The sequence below is a fragment of the Canis lupus genome, chromosome 15, assembly GCF_048164855.1.
Source record: "Canis lupus baileyi chromosome 15, mCanLup2.hap1, whole genome shotgun sequence".
Lineage (NCBI taxonomy): Eukaryota > Metazoa > Chordata > Mammalia > Carnivora > Canidae > Canis > Canis lupus.
The window spans coordinates 39,080,285-39,095,202 of record NC_132852.1 but is presented as its reverse complement, the minus strand read 5'-3'; positions in this window follow the sequence as shown (position 1 = coordinate 39,095,202).

The following is a 14,918-nucleotide window of genomic DNA, read 5'->3' as shown; positions in this document are numbered from 1 at the left end:
GTCCCCGCCGCCGCCGCGCTCCCGGCCCCTGCGCTGCTCCGCGCCGCACGGACGCGCGCCCGTCATCGCCTCCCTCCCGCGGCGTCCCCGCAGCCTGACTCACCCGCGGGGGCGGGGCGGGGCGGGGCGGGGCCGCTAGCGCAAGGGCGGGGCGGGGCGGGGCCGCTAGCGCAAGGGCGGGGGGCGGGGCCGGAGCCGGGGGGCGGGGCCGCCAGCGGCAGGGGGCGGGGCCGGGCGGCTGGCGGGACGGGGGCGGGGGTGCCCGCGCGCTAGCTCCGCGCGCTGGAGGCCGGAGAGGAGCGGAGCGTCACCCCCAGCCCGCCGAGCTCTCGGTCCAGCGGACAGACGCCGCCCGCAGCCACGACCCCCGCTCCCCGGCCTCCGGCCACTGCCTGAGCAGCATTCTGCCCCATTCCTGGGTCCGGTCGTTCACCTTGCACACGGGTGTTCGCGTCCTCGGCCCACAGTTCTGCAAAGGCCGTGGGGAGCGAGACACGCAGGGTCCCAGCGCCCAGGGCGGCCACCGTCCGCCGGGGACACGCACCTCCAGGGCCTCGGCGGGTACCACCACCCCGAAGAGCTCTGTCAGTGTTGGATGCAAAGTCAGAGGCGCGCGGGCACGAGGAATCCGCGGTCGCACTGCCAGCTGCACACCCGGAGAAACCGTCATCTGCGTGTCAGGCGACACGTTCAGAATGCAGGGAGCAGAGCGCTTAGAAATTCCAAAAACTTGCAGAACTCTAAATTTAGTCGATCAGTGAAGAAAAGGGGTAGATTGTGGCATAATATATACAGCTGTAGAAATGATCTAGGGTGACTTGTATCAACATGGATGAACCACAAAAATAAGGGCAAAATGCAAGTTGCAGAAATACCTTTGTAATAACTTAGATGTAAAATGTGAAGTCAAGAATATATGTTGTTTAGGTATATATGCGTATATAATAATTAGTATACAGACGTATATGGAAAGATGAACACCAAACTCAGGTATTGGTTGGGAGCAACATGTCATCATAGTGGGCTTCAGCTGCAATGTTTCATTGTTTAACTGAGGTGATAGGCCTATGGGTGATCCCTATATTATTTTTTATACTTCTTTGAATGTCTGAATTACTTGACAAATCTTTAAGACTACAGTACAGTATGATGAATGCTAGGTTGGTACAAGAAGAACAAGATGCTAAGATAGCTTTTGATGGAAGAACCTAAGCTAGTCTGGGAACACTTCCAGTGAGACCACTGACACTTAAACCGAGTTTGATGGAGGTTAGCCCCGACAAGGGAGGAAGAGTGTTCCCAAAGGAAGGAACAGCCTTTGCAAAGGCTCAGAAAGGAGGGCCTGATGCAGGAACCCAGTGTGACTGAAGCAGAATCCTGTGACACAGCTAGTCAATAGAGTCGAGTTTGGGCTCTTTCCTCAGGACCGTAGCAAGCTGTTGATGAGTTTCAAAGTAGAGAATAACTTTCAAGAAAATAATGGTCATGAACTGTCTCATGAAGCCCACTTTATTTTTCTCAGATAAAACAAGCCTCTTTGCCTGAATGTCAGGAAAAAGGTCAGTTACTCCCTTTTTCTTCTTTACCCTACTAGGCAAAATGTCAAGACTCAAGGGACAGTGGTGTGTCAGCAGTCTGGTGAGACCACCGCCAACAAGCTTTCCGTTGTCCGGCAGCTGCTTCTGGTCCCTGCAGACCCAGAATGGGCCACAGAGGCCATGAGTAGATGTACTCTTCTCTCTTCTTTCCTTGAGGACAGCTCTTTCAGCTTTGTCCTAATCCTCCATGGCCTGGAGAGTCTAGAGTTCCTGTCCTAGAGTAGTGTATGGCTGTCTGCCTGAACATCCTTCCACCAGATCCCTCACGGCTCCCACCCTCACGTCATTCAGGTCTTAGCCCAACTGTTATGTTTTCAAGGAGGCCTTCCCCATTACCCTTATCTAAAGCTAAAACTTTCTCTATCCCTGTATCTCACTGTATCTGCTTTGTTTTCTTCCTGGTGCTCATCTCTACTTGACATTATAATGTATATTTATTTGTTTCTTTTACACTAGAATGTTAAATGTAAGCTAGAATGTAAGAATGTAAATGTAAGAATGTAAGCTCCATGAGGTCAATAAGTTTGTCCTGAGGGCAAGAGCCTTCTCTGTTAAACCATGATGCACTAGTGAACAGCCCCCCAAATCTCTTGGCTTATCTCAACAGAAGTTCATTTCTTGCTCACATTTATGCTCAATGCTTCATCCCAACAGGAGCTTCCACCAGGACTGTAGCAGTGGGAAGATAACGTAGCAAATCCCACGCTGGCTCTTAAAGCTCCTTCCCTAAAGAGATACCTGTGGCTTGCATTCACATTTTACAGTCCAAAGCAAGTCAAGGGTCACACATAATGAACATGTACAGAAAAAAAAAACAATAACAACACTGGATGAAATTCAATACCTATTCAACTCTCAGCCAACTAGGAATAGAAGGGAATTTCCTCAATCTGATAAAGGGCATCTCTGAAAAACTTAGAGCTAACATGACACTTGGAGGACTGAATGCTTTCCTCCTAGGATCAGGAACAAGGCAAGATTATCTGCCCACACCATGTCTCCTTGACATTGTACTGGAGGTCCTTATCAGTGCAATAAGGCAAGAAAAAGAAATTAAAAGCTTACAAGTTGTATTTATTCAGAGGTGGCATGATTGTATATGTGGAAAATCTTAAGGAATCTACCAAAAAAAAGCTACTAGAAATCCTAAGTGAATTTAGCAAGGTCACAGAACTCAAGGTCAACATACAAAACTATTTTTATATCAGAGACATAAACAATTGGAATTTGATATTTTCAAATAGCATTAACAATAGAGTTTTTTAAATGAACATGTAGCATAAGTTTAACAAAACTTGAACACTGAAAAACTACAAAACAGGGACCTCTGGATGGCTCAGTGACTGAACGTCTGCCTTTAGCTCAGGTTGTGATCCCAGGTCCTGGGATCAAGTCCCACATCGGGCTTCCCTCAGGGAGCCTGCTTCTCTCTCTGCCTGTGTCTCTGCTTCTCTCTCTGTGTGTCTCTCATGAATAAATAAATAAAATCTTTAAAAAAAAAAAAAGAAAACTATAAAACATTGATGAGGAAAGTTAAAGAAGATCTAACTAGTTGGAGAGAAATACCATCTTCATACATTAAAAGAATCACAACTGTTAAAATGTCAATTCTCCCCAAATTGATCAATCCCAATAAAAATTCCAGCAGGGGGGCAGCCCCGGTGGCCCAGCGGTTTAGTGCCGCCTGAAGCCTGGGGTTTGATCCTTGGGACCCTGGATCGAGTCCCATGTCGGGCTCCCTGCATGAAGCCTGTTTCTCCCTCTGCCTGTGCCTGTGCCTCTGTCCCCCCACCCCCGCCGGTGTCTCTATGAATAAATAAATAAAATCTTAAAAAAAAAAATTCCAGCAGGTGGGGCGCCTGGGTGGCTCGCTCAGTTAAGCATCTGCCTTCGTCTCAGGGTCTCAGGTCATATCCCAGGATCGAGCCCCACATAAGACGCTCTGCTCAGTGGGGAGCCTGTTCCTCCCTCCTGCTTGTGCTCACTCTCACTCTTTCTCTCTCAAGTGAAAAATTCCAGCAGGTTTTGCTTTTTTTTGTTGTTTTTTGTTTTTTGTTTGCCTGTGTGAAGAAACTGACAAATGATTCCAAAATTTATATGGAATTCTAAAGGGCCTAGAATTGCCAGAATTATTCTGAAAAAGAACAAAGTTGCAGGAATTGCATTATCTGATTTCAAGATTTATTATAAAGCTATAGCAATCAGGATAGTGTGTTTTTGGTAGAAGAATAATACAGATCAGTGGAGTAGCATAGAGAACTTAGAAATAAACACATGCAACTGGGTTTTCACCATGTTGCCAAAGGAATTTAATAGGGGAAAGGATATTCTTTTCAACAAATGATGCCACAATTAAATGATTCACATGGGAAAAAAATGAAATTTGACCCTTACCTTATACCACATACCCAACAAGACAAAACAAAACCACAAAACAAACAGACAAAAAAATAGATTAAAGACCTAAACATAAAATCTGAAACTATAGGGGTGCCTGGGTGGCTCAGTCAGTTAAGTGTCTGCCTTTAGCGCAGGTCACCCAGAGTCCTGGGATCGAGTCCTGCATCTTGCTCCCTGCTCAGTGGGGAATCTGCTTCTCCCTCTACCCCCACTCTCCTCATGATCTCTCTCTCACATGCTTTCTCCCAAATAAGAAAATAAAATAAAATTTAAAAAGATTGTTTTAAAAAAGGCTAAAACTATAAAACTTGTGAAAGAAAATATAGGAGAAAATATTTATGACCATGAATTGAGCAAAGATTTCTTTTTTTTTTTTCTTTTTCTCCCCTCTAGATAGTGTTTATTAAAAAAAAAAAAATCCATTAGGTGTTGGGTAAAAGATTTCTTAAATAGGGCAGCCCCGGTGGCACAGCGGTTTAGCGCTGCCTGCAGCCCGGGGTGTGATCCTAGAGACCTGGGATCGAGTCCCACATCGGGCTCCCTGAATGGAGCCTGCTTCTCCCTCTGCCTGTGTCTCTGCCTCTCTCTCTCTCTGTCTCTCATGAATAAATAAATTAAAAATCTTTAAAAAAAGATTTCTTAAATAGTACATAAACCATTTTTTAAAAATTAAAGACTTTGGGGGCACCTGGGTGGTTCAGTGGGTTACGTGTCTGCTTTCAGCTCAAGTCCTGGGATGGAGCCCCTGCATCGAGTCCCACATTGGGTTCCCTGCTCAGCAGGGAATCTGTTTCACTTTCTCCCTCTGCCCTTCCCCCCTGCTTGTGCTGTCTCTCTCTGCTTCTCAAATAAATAAATAAAATCTTTTAAAAAATAAAAAGGAAAGTCACTGTGAGAAAAGATTTAGAAAACATATTTAATAAGAGATTCTTAATTAATGAACTTTTATAATTCTGTAATAAGCAAGTGACTACTTTAAAATGGGCAAAAGGGGCATCTGGGTGGCTCAGTCAGTTAAATGTCTGCCTTTGGCTCAGGTCATGGTCCCAGGGTCCTGGGATTGAGCCCCGCATTGGGCTTCCTGCTCAGTGGGGAGTCTATTTCTCCTTCTCCCTCTTCTCCCCCACCCCACACATGCGAGGGCTCACTTTCAAATAAATAAATAAAATCTTTTAAAAACTCACTGAGATGTACAGTGAGTTACATTTTACTATATATAAACCAGATTTCTGTCTTGGGAAATCAGATGGATAGTATGCCATTTATAGACGTAAGAAATACTGAAGAAGCAGATTTGGAGAAAAAAGTTATTTAAGAAATGTTGAGTTTGAGATGTTCTTTGGAGAAATGTATATCCATGTCTCATTTTTAAATTGGATGGTTGTATTGTTATTGTTGAGTTATAGGAGTTCTTTATATATACTGGATTAATCTTCCCTTTTCAGATACATGATTTGCAAATGAAATCGATATAAAGATCAGAAGAATTAAGTATTCAGAAAAAATCAGTACAGAGATGGCAAGTGAAGTCATGGAAGAGGATAAGATCACCCAGATAATGTGTGTTCGGCTAAGAATAGAGCCTTCGGGATCACTTGGGATGGGCAGAGACTAAGAAAAAAAAGGAAGAATGGTAGGAAGAAGTCTGGGAGGGTGTGATATCACAGAAGTCAAGAGATATTTCAAGGGGGGCAGCGTGGTGGCTCAGCAGTTTAGGGCTGCCTTTGGCCCAAGGTGTGGTTCTGGAGACCCAGGATTGAGTCTTGCGTCAGGCTCCCTGAATGGAATGGGGCCTGCTTCTCCCTCTGCCTGTGTCTGTGCATCTCTCTCTCTCTCTCTCTCTCTCTCTCTGTCTCTCATGAATAAATAAATCTTTAAAAAAAAAAAAAAGGAAGGAAAGGACTGAAAATTATCTACTCAGTTTAGCTACCAGGTCACTAGTGACCTAGTAAAAGCAGTATCAGGGGAGTAGTAGCAGCAAAGATCAGACCACAAGAGCAGAGGTGTCAAAGAAATATAAAGTATAGACATTTCAATAAAACGGAACTGGGACAACTAGATAACCAAATGCAAAAGAATGAGTTGGATCCTTACTGTACACCATATACAAAAATTAAACAAAAATGGATCAAGGTTCTTGATAGACCAAATATTATAAAATTTTTAGAAGAAAACATAAGGATAATATAAACTTGGATTTGATAATTGATTCTTAAGTGGATTCAAAAGCATGAGCAACAAAAGAAAAATACAGATAATTTGGACTTCGTCAAAATTTAAAGCTTTTGTGTTTCAAAAGACACTTTCAGGGCACCTGGGTGGCTCAGTCAGTGAAGCATCTGCCTTCAGCTCAGGTCATGATCCTGGGATCCAGCCCCACGGCAGGCTCCCTCCTCAGCAGGGAGTCTGCTTCTTCCTCTCCCTCTTCCCCCTCCCCTCCCCTGCTCATGCTTACTTGCACTCTCTCTCAAATAAAAAAATGAAATCTTAAAAAAAAAAAAGGATGCTTTCAAGAAAGTAAAAAGATGACCCATCAAATGTGAAAAAATATTTGCAAATAATATATCTGATAAGGGACTTGTGTCCAAATATATAAGAAACTACAACTCAACAACAACACAACCTGAATTTAAAGTGGGCAAAGAAAAAAAATGGGAGAAAGGGTCTAACTAGACACCTTTCCTGGAAAGGTACACAAATAGCCAGTAAGCACAGGAAAAAAAATGCTCAATATCATTAATCATCCGGAAAATGCAAACCAAAGCCACAATGAGCCCTGTTTATAGATTGGAAGGCAATATTTTTAAGGTGTCAATGCTACCCAAAGCCATTTACAGATTCAACACAATATCTATCAAAATCCCAATAGCATTTTTTTGCAGAAATAGTAAAGGCCATCTAAACTTTAGATGGAATCATAAGGGACATCAAATAGCCAGAATAATCTTGAATACAAGAACAAAGTTGGCAGTTTCACATTTCTGGATTTCAAAACTACAGAGCTGTGGTAATCAAAGCAGTGTGGTACTGGCATAAAGACAGAGATATAGACCAATCAAATGGAATAGGAAATCCAGAATCAACTAACATATATTGTCAAATAATTTTCAACATGAGAAAGAACAAAATTTTCAACGAATGATGTTGGGAAAATGGGATATCTGCATGCAAAAAAAAACCTAGCAATTAGACCTGTCTTACGCTTTCTACAAAAGTTAACTCAAAATGGATCCAAGACCTAAATGTAAGAGCTAAAACTAAAATTCTTAGAAGAAAATATAGGGGAATAGTTTCATGATATTAAATTTAGCAATGAGTTCTTAGATAAGACACCAAGAACAAAGACAACGACAAAAAAAGATAAATTGGACTTTATCAAAAATCAAAAACTTTCGTGCACAAAAGGACATGATCAGTAGTGAAAAGGCAACCATGGAATAGAAGAAAATATTTGCAAATCATATGTCTGATAAGGGATTGATACCCAGTATATATAAATAACTCCTACAACTCAACAACAACAAAACAAGCAATCCAATTTTAAAATAGGCTAAGGGATCCCTGGGTGGCGCAGCGGTTTAGTGCCTGCCTTTGGCCCAGGGCGTGATCCTGGAGACCCGGGATCGAATCCCACGTCGGGCTCCTGGTGCATGGAGCCTGCTTCTCCCTCTGCCTATATCTCTGCCTCTCTCTCTTTCTCTCTGTGACTATCATAAATAAATAAAAATTTTTAAAAAAGGAAAAAATAAAATAAAATAAAATAAAATGGGCTAAGAACTCGAATAGGCACTTCTCCAAAGAAGACATACACATAGCCAATAAGCACATAAAAGATCTTCAACATCACTAATCATTAGGGAAATGCAAATGAAAACCACAAGATATCACTTCATATCCATTATGGTGGCTAATAAAACAAATAAGAAGAACAACAAAAAGGGACACCTGGGAGGCTCGATGGTGGAGTGTCTGCCTTTGGCTCAAGTCGTGGTCCCGGGGTCCCGGGATTGAGTCCCGCATCAGGCTCCTTGCGAGGAGCCTGCTTCTCCCTCTGCCTGTGTCTCTGCCTCTCTCTCTATGTCTTTCATGAATAAGTAAATAAAATCTTTTTTTAAAAATTTAAAAAAAGAACAATAAAAAGCCCAGGAAATAACAAGTATTGATGAAAATGTGAAGAGATTAAAATCCTTGTGTGTATTGCTAGTAGAGATGTAAGATGGAATAGCTCTATGGAATATAGTATGGCAGTCCTAAATAAACTAAACACAGAATTACTATACTATCCATAATTTCATTTTTGGATAAAATGCAAAAGAAATAAAAGCAGGGACTCAAAAAATATCTGTACACTCATATTTATAATAATATTATGTTGGTGCATGGAATCATGGTGGCGAATGGCTTAGTTTTTGTTGAGGCAGAGTTAAGGAAGATGAAAAAGTTCTGAAGATGGATGGTGGTGATGGTTGAACAGGAATGTGAATGTATTTAGTTCCATAAGACTACACATTTTTAAAAAGTTAAAATGATAAATATTATGTATATTTTACTACAAAAAAGGAGGGGTGAACCATCCTGGAAGAAAGCTATTGTCATTTCTATTTTACATACAAGAAATGAGGATCTGTGAGATAATTTTCACAGGTAAGGACATTCAAATTGCACGTTTCAGAGGCCACATGCAAAAATACATTAAACTAAACCCACCCCAAAGAAAGACCACCATGAGATGTCCATGTCATACACATTAGGATGGCTAATGTTGCTGAAGGGAATGTAAAATGGCATAGCTTCTTTGGAAAATAGTCTGTATAGTGACAGTTTCTCAGAGGATTAAATATAAAATTACCATGTGACCCAGTAATTCCACTCCTGGTTATATAGCAGAGAAATAAAAAATTTGAACGCAAATACTTTACCAGCATTGTTCATAATAGCTCAAAGGGGAAACAACCCAAATTTCCATCATTGGAATAGACAAACAAGCAAACAAAATGTGGTCTGCCCATGCCATAGAATATTACTTGATCATAGAAAAGAATGAAATAATGATACGTGCCACAATTTGGATAAATCTTGAAAACATGCTGAGTGAAAAATGCCAGGCATAAAAGTCCACATAGTGTATGATTTCAGTCATATGAAGTCCAGAATAACGTATAGACACAGAAAATAGATTAGTTGGTCACTTAGAGGTAGAGATTGGGAGGAATGGAGGGTAGGGGATTATAGCTAATGGGTATGGGGTGTCTTTTTGAGGTGATGAAAATGTTCTGATTTTTTTCAGCTTTATTGAGGTAAATTGAAAAATAATTGAAAATAAAAATGCCTATGTTTAAAGTGCACAACATGATAATTTGACATATGTATACTTTGTCAAGTGATATCATAATCTGGTTGATTAATACATTCATCACCTCACATAGGTACCTTTTTTGTTCCTTTGTAGTGACAGCGTTTAAGGCCTTCTCTCATAAAGCTTCAAGCGCACCACACTGTATTAACTGCAGTCACCATGCCATATATCACATCCCCAGAGCTTATTCATCTTGTAACCGAAGGCTTTGACGAGCATCTCCCTATCTCCTTCCTCCCCAAACTCCTCCCCCAGATCCTGGAAACCACCACTCTACTGTCTCTATGAGTTTGATTTTTTTAAGACATTTTTTAACATTCCACATACAAGTGAGATTATGCAGTATCCCTCTTTCTCTGCTGGCTAATTCACATGGCATAATGTCCTCTAGTTTCATCCATGTTGTTACTAATACCAGGATTTCCTTCTTTCTCATGGTTGAATAATATTACATTATATGTAAAACATATATTACATATAGTGGGTTATGGTTACAATATACATAGTTATGTACTTTGTACACACATACACACACACACACACATCTTTTTTATCCATTAATCAGCCCATGGATAGGCAGCTAGATTGTTTCCATATCTTGACTACTGTGAATAACATTGCAACAAACATGGGAGTGCAAATATCTATTTGAGACCCTGTTTTTGTTTCCTTCAGCTATACCCTGGATCATATGATATTTCGGTTTGAATTTTTAAAAATTTCTATTTATTTATTTTTTTAGAGAGAGCAAGGCGAGGGTGGGGGGAGGGGCAGAGGGAGAGAGAGGATCTTAAGTAGACTCTATGCTAAGCGCAGAGACCGATGCAGAGCTCAATCTTACACCCCTGAGATCTGCACCTGAGCAGAAATCAAGAGTCAGACCCTTAACCGAATGAGCCACCCAGGTACCCCTCTATTTTTAATTTTTTGAAGAATCTCCATAGTGTTTTCCACAGTGGCTACACCCATTTACATCCCTACCAACAGTGTTGAAGAGTCCTTTTCTCCACATCCTCACCAACACATTTTTCTGTTGCCTGTCTTAGAGAAACCATCCTATCCATGTGAAGGGATTATCTCATTGTCTTTTTTTGATTTGCACTTCCCTGACGCCAAGTGATATTGAGCACCTTTTTATGTAGCTGTTGGCCATTTTTGTGTCTTCTTTGGAGAAATGTCTATTCAAGTCCTTCGCCCATTTTAAAATCTGATTATTTGTGAGGATTTTGTTTATATTTTTTAGATATTGACCCTTTATCAGATATATAGTTTGTAAATATTTTTGCCTGTTCTGTAGGTTGTCTTTACATCTTGTTAATTATTTCCTTTGCTGTGCAGAAGCTTTTCAGTTTGATGTAGTTCTACTTGTTTATTTTTGCTTGTGTTGCCTGTGCTTTTGACATTGTATTAAAAAAATCACCGCCAAGACCAACATCAAGGAGATTTTCTCCTGTTTTACTCTAGGAGTCTTAAGATTTCAAGCCTTAAATTTAAGTCTTAAATTGGCTTTGAGTTCATTTTCATGAGTGATGCAAGACAGGGGTCTAGTTTCATTCTTCTGCATGTGGTGTCCAGTTTTCCCAACACCATTTATGGAAGAGACTGTCCTTTCCCCACTGTGTGTTCTTGGCACCCTTGTCAAAGATGAATTGACTGTATATGACTTGGTTTATATCTGCGTTTTCTATTCTGTTCCACTGGTCTATATGCCTATTTTTTTTAAGATTTTATTTATTTATTCATGAGAGACAGAGAGAGAGAGAGAGAGAGGCAGAGACACAGGCAGAGGGAGAAGCAGGCTACATTCAGGGAGCCCGATGTGGAACTCAAACCAGGACTCCAGGATCATGCCCTGGGCTGAAGGCAGGTGCTAAACCATTGAGCCACCCAGGGATCCCCTATATGCCTATTTTTACACCAGTGCTGTACCGTTTTATATGTGATTTTTTAGATTTTATTTATTTATTTGAGAGACAGAGAGAGAGCACAAGCAGGGGGAGGCACAGAGGGAGAAGCAGACTTCCTGCCAAGCAGGAAGCCCAATGTGGGCCTGGATCCCAGACATCTCGGTCTTCCCTGAATCTTTACTGCCCTCCATTGAGGTTACTGGAGTTTCTGCAATAAGCTCCCACAAAGAGAGCATCTCTGTTCCAGGTCAGAGGCACCAGGATATGTTTAGTTTCAAAAATGACAAGTGCCATAAGAGTGACCAGACCAAGAAAATTAATGCAAACCTTCACAACGGAGAAGGCCAACACTGTAAAGAGGTTCTCTTACAAGAACTTGCAAAACACAGCAAATACAAACCATTTCAAAGCCTTAAAAATGGGTTAAATATTTACAAGACAGTGAATATTCTTATAATGTGTAGACCACGTGCCCTCTGTGAACCTAAAGTTTGTGCAAAATATGTAAAAAAAAAAAAGACATTGTTATTCTGTTTAATAAAGAAGCACAAAAGGGGCACCTGACGGGCTCAGTTGGCAGAGCATGTGACTCCACCTCAGGTATGTGAGCTGAAGCCCCATGTTGGGGGGTAGGAAGGAAGGAAGGAAGGAAGGAAGGAAGGAAGGAAGGAAGGACAGACCATTGAAAACAATCTAAATTGCAACTACAGAAGAAACTGCAGAAGAAAAAGATGATTTAAAAAAAAAAAGAAAAAGATGATTTACATTTTGAAATTGATTTATATGACACTGAAGATGACAATGAACTGGATTAATAGCTATATTAGAATCAATTTAAGAAATTAAATTCTGGGATCCCTGGGTGGTGCAGCGGTTTGGCGCCTGCCTTTGGCCCAGGGCGTGATCCTGGAGACCCGGGATCGAATCCCACGTCGGGCTCCCGGTGCATGGAGCCTGCTTCTCCCTCTGCCTGTGTCTCTGCCTCTCTCTCTCTCTCTCTGTGTGACTATCATAAATAAAAAAAAAAAAAGAAATTAAATTCTGACCAATTTTTTACTTTAATAGTTTTTCAAAAAACAAAAACCACACAAAAACCCCAACACTGTTAAATCCTGAGGAAATTGGAACAGCCTATAGATAATAGGCAAAGTTTATACATGCACAGTATAAATTGTGTATATTTGAATAATTATGACTTTCATCCAGAGTTTGTTTATAATAAGTTTCAAAATAGCATATGTTAGAATGAAATGAATGCCAAAATGAATACTGAAGCATTGCATTGCAGTTTGTGGGAATTATTTAGAAGAATATACTACCTAATAGCAAACTAAGCCAGAAAGTGAAAGTGGAAAATGTGGGTGTGGTTGCAAGAAGGTGTTCTGTTGACTCGTGGAGTTTTGGGGGGCAGATTCAGAAATTTCAGTGGGAGATAAACCTCTTATTTGGGATACAGTTTCTCTAGAGAGAAATCTTCCAGTCTCCTGCCTAGTATCACAGTAATAAGCCTCTCTACGAGCGTGGCAGATGAGGAGTTTGTGGAGTGAAAAATGTGTCTTTTCTGTAGAGTTTCAGGATATCCCACCATCTTCATTATTGAATCTTACCCCCAACATGTGTTATAGCTGGGTTCCCATTTAGCTCTTTAGTTCACTCTTCCTAGAAATCGTTTTTCCTGGTGCAGCATAGAGAGGTGGTATCCCGACTCTAAGTGATTTGTGAAGGCAACATAGGAACTTTCAATCAATTCTTGTGGCTTTCAGCCCACTCCATACTCTCACCTTCCAAGGAACTTAGCATCTCCAATTTTAGAGCCTTTCCAGAATTCTGAGGCACAAATGGTCTTGCTTCATGTTTGGTCTTATATGGTTTACACCTCTTTATTTCTTTACTGTCATTCTAACTTGGTTTCAGAAAGAAGCAGAGATAAATGTTTGTGATCCATCTATGGTCAAACACATGATAAACATGTTAAAAACCAATGGTATACGTTTTAAGATTTTATTTTTAAGTAATCTCTACACCCAATGTGAGGGTCAAACTCACAACCCCAAGATCAAGAGTTTCATGCTCTAACAACTGAGCCAGCCAGGCACCCCCAGTGGTCTGCTTTTTTTTTTCTTCAATATTTTATTAATTATGGGCAGCCTGGATAGCTCAGCAATTTAGCGCCGCCTTCAGCCCTGGGCATGATCCTGGAGACCCAGGATGGAGTCCCACATCAGATTCCCTGCATGGAGCCTACATCTCCCTCTCTCTCTGTCTCTCATAAATAAATAAATAAATAAATAAACAAACAGACAAACAAACTTTAAAAATAAAAAGGTTAATAACAGGGGATCCCTGGGTGGCGCAGCGGTTTGGCGCCTGCCTTTGGCCCAGGGCACGATCCTGGAGACCCGGGATCGAATCCCATGTCGGGCTCCCGGTGCACGAAGCCTGCTTCTCTCTCTGCCTCTCTCTCTCTCTCTCTCTCTCTGTGACTATCATAAATAAATAAAAATTTAAAAAAAAAGGTTAATAACAATTGCCAGGCTAAAGAAAAAAAAAGCATCGTGCAGCATCGGCTATAGTTTACATATTACAGTACAACTGTTTTTTACCCTTTAGGGAAATAAATAAGCCCAAGGTGAAGGGGGTACCAGTGAGCCTCAGAGTTGAGTTCCAGAGTTCCTGATGACTTCAGCTATCCACCCACCTGCAACCTTCTGGATGCCACTGCCTTTCACCACCCCGTGGCTGCGAGGACTTCTGGCCATCAGACTCAAGGTCCCGGCCGTGGCCCAGCTGCCTTTAAGAACCTTGAGGGTCAGAGGGCGTCCTGGAGCCCAAGAGCACTCTAGGGGGCCCTCCTCAGTCACAGACTGGTCCTTCTGTCCATGTATGATAGACGAGAACCACACACACACACAAACTCTGGAAGACGCTGTGCTTTCATAGTCACTGGGTCCTTTTCAGGGGTAAAAACAAGTACTGTGCCTCATTTGTGTGAAATACTCTGTAATCAATCACATGGAATTGGGCGTGAATGAAATCAAATTTTCCTTCCAGGGGAGTTAGTGTCAGGAAGCCAAACTCTGACTAGTGCTTCAGGTATAAATGAAAACACTGGGGCACCTGGGTGGCTCTGCCCGCTAGGCGTCTGTCTTCCGCTGGGGTTGTGATCCTGGGGTCCTGGGATTGAGTCCCATGGAGCAGGAAGTTTGCTTTTCCCTCCCACTCTGCCTGCCACTCCCCCCTGCTCGTGCTCTCTCTGTCAAATGAATGGCTAAAATCTTTAAAATGAATAAATGAATGAAAACACTACGCTTGGATGCAGTACTCTTGCTGAATTCCTTTCAGAGTTCTGATTCCAAACTACATAAAGCTCCAAAGAATCTAAGTTATTTCCTTCGTTTGGTTTATCCTCACAAAAGACTACAAAGGGGGAGGAAAGCATGGTTTCACATTTTAAATGACTCTTAAATTATCCAAACCCAGGCGAGAATAGTGATTCCTGAAATTGTTTATTTTTAAAATAAAGGAAGCGGGGTGTGGGGGAGGAGTGAATATAAAGAGGAAGTCCTACAGAAGCTGCGGGAGGCAGCTCTCCATCTCACTCCCATCCACACGGGTTTCCTTGTGCCTACAGCCCCGTGTCCTGTCTCTGAGGAGTCA